We start from the raw sequence: 2,829 nt of genomic DNA, 5'->3' as shown, positions 1-2,829 counted from the left end.
AGAAAAGAGGCTTTGACGATAAATGAACCAGATTCAGTGAGTGTGGATGCTTCAGAGGCACAATATGAGACACAAATCTCAGTCATTTTTATCCACAGACACTTTCATTATTAACTGTCAAAAAAATAACTGCACGGTTACATGAACATCTTTCACCAGTATACATTTATACACCACTTAATAAAGCTGAGACATGTCCAAACATATGTTTGAAACTGATAGAGTTCACATCAGCAGTTAGCCCAGCAGGTTGAAGTTTAATTGAAGAAATCTTTTCTGCTAAATCAAATACAGACGGGAAAACGTTAACTTGCTTTTTATCTATTTGAATGAAACATCTGTTGTACATGTTATATGTGTAAAAATGTTCTGACATCAGATGAAAGTGAAGGACAGAAAAAGTAATGAACTACTGATTACTGCAGCTTTAAGATACTCCATGATCTGAGGCCATCTTCTTTGATTACTTTCACATGTTTTTATTGTTTCAGTGTGTCTACAGGTGGAAGCTGAAAAGAAGCTGGACATCTGAGTTATCAGTGAAACTGCTGCTACTTCACACGTCTGCTCAACTGACCGACATTTCAGAGGCAAATGTTTGACCTTTTATTCCATTACTACTATTATCTGTCAGCAACAGTTACTAGTTACTTTTCTGATTTAGATTACTGATACTATGCAGAGTGAATCATGAAGTATCATAGAACAAACTACCAGCTGTGCATAAAGTCATTAAAATGAGCTCCATGTTTAGCAGCTGTGACAGTAAAGTGATCCAGTTCTATAATAAATAATTCTCAACTGGAACATTGTGCATAATGAGTACTTTTACTTTTGGTGCTGATATGTTTGATAACTTAAGTCAAATTGTGAATGCAGGAGGATACAGGAGTACTTCTACACTGTACAACTGTAAGGGAACTGATTACCTCATAATTACCGAGTAAAGCAGACTTATCATCTTCACTTATTAAAGCGTTTTAGCTTGTACAACTTCAATTTAATAGTCGACTCATCAACTACTGCTTTCACTGTGGTATTACTGCTTTGACTTCAGTGAACTATCAGAGGAATTCCTTGCCGTGTGTATTAACCACTGTTTTGAGTTGTAATTTAAGAAAACGATGTCACAGGTCAGATACGAGAAGACTGAGGAGTGACTGATGAGTTAATTCTGGACTTCCTGTGACAGCAGGAGGTTAATGAGCGAGGGCTAACTGTGGTTACGTCTCCTCTTTAGCTTCTTTTCTCGGCTCAGCTTCTGTTTCCTCTCCACTGTCCAGGAGGAGCTTTCATGATACTTGTGAAAGTCATTAAACGTCATCACTCAGCCTCACACAGTGACGGTCTCAGCTGCCTGTTACACAATGCTACAAACTCTGAGGTATTTTTAACTTTGGCTGTAACATGTTTGTGGTATTAGACAACAAAATTATTTAATTAAGGTGATCCAACATAGCAGCGTCTCTGGAAGCCCGGTGCTTATACTTAATAATGCTGTGATGAAACCTGTTCAGGTTCAGCCGTCTGATCTCGTACACATTTTATTATAGTTCAGCCTTTACTATGGTGTAACGCCACAGTCTTAGTCTGCAAACATTGCTGTCAAGTCACATTCATTTCCCTTTATTTGTTTTGTCAAATGAGACTAAATGCAATAAAAAAAACAATATTCATGGATATTTTTGTTGGTTGCAGTGGACTGAAGTGATATTTCACTCCAGGCTTCTTGGAAACATTTTGTCAGGAACAAAACAGCAACACAGCGACTCAACTGAAAACTCCTGCAGTGGTGTCTGTGATGTCATCCTGCCATTCGAGCAGAAGAATGTGGATGTGTTAAAGGTGAGTTCAGGTGGACAAACAGTCGGTGGATAAAACTGAACCACAGCAGCTCTCTTTTTGTTTAAATGTGTGTGTTTGTGAGCTGTAACCAGCTCAGTCAACAGAATTACATGTTGGCACATTGTGTATGTGTCATATGCGTCATGTCATACCAACACAACATTTACAGTTAGAGCTGGGTGAGAAGGCAGCCAGGCCAGAGACAACAGTTCAAGTCTGTGTTTCATCAGTGAAACCACACTTTTATGGCCGCAGCGTCGCACTGGAAACCATCAGGACATTTTCCAGCAGGGATTGTAAAGACAGAACCAGGTGTTTTATAACAAAACATGAAGATTTATGCCTAAACTTGTGCAGACCATAATCAGACCATGTCTCCACAAAAACTGAACATAACGAAACTTAAAAAGTTTCAACATATCTTTGATTTGTAAAAACATCACTTACATAAATCAATATTGCTTGTTCTGCCCTCTGTGGTCTCTACAGGCTTGTTTATTCAGTGATGTCAGTTAATTGAACAGTCATTGATAAGCTGTGTGTGTGTGTTTGTATGTGTGAGATTTTCCTTGAACTCAGAGACGTCATGTGAGTGTGTCTTCTTTATAATGACGTTCTTATATTTCAACTGTTAAATGACAAACTGTGACTTTCTTAAAAGTGTGTGTAATTCATGGCCCAATGAATCACTGACATGAATATTGTTTCTCAAACAGGTCGTCCACAGGAAGTGGAGCGACTTCAGCTCTTATCTGCAGAACATTCCCATGAGTCTACAGCTGTACTGGTGTGTTTACTGATACTGAGCTACTATTAGCATGCTATCAAACTGAAAGATGACAGAGAAGATGGTAAATACTATACCATCATATAACAGCAGCATGTTAGCATTGCTTTTGTGAATGTTAGCATTCTGACGTTAGCATTTAGCCACACAGAGCTTTAGCATCAAGTGGAAATCTTGTTCAGTCCTCACACACTCAC

Source organism: Sparus aurata, chromosome 9 (genome assembly GCF_900880675.1).
Source record: "Sparus aurata chromosome 9, fSpaAur1.1, whole genome shotgun sequence".
Classification (NCBI taxonomy): Eukaryota; Metazoa; Chordata; class Actinopteri; order Spariformes; family Sparidae; genus Sparus; species Sparus aurata.
Note: the sequence above shows the minus strand (reverse complement) of the source record.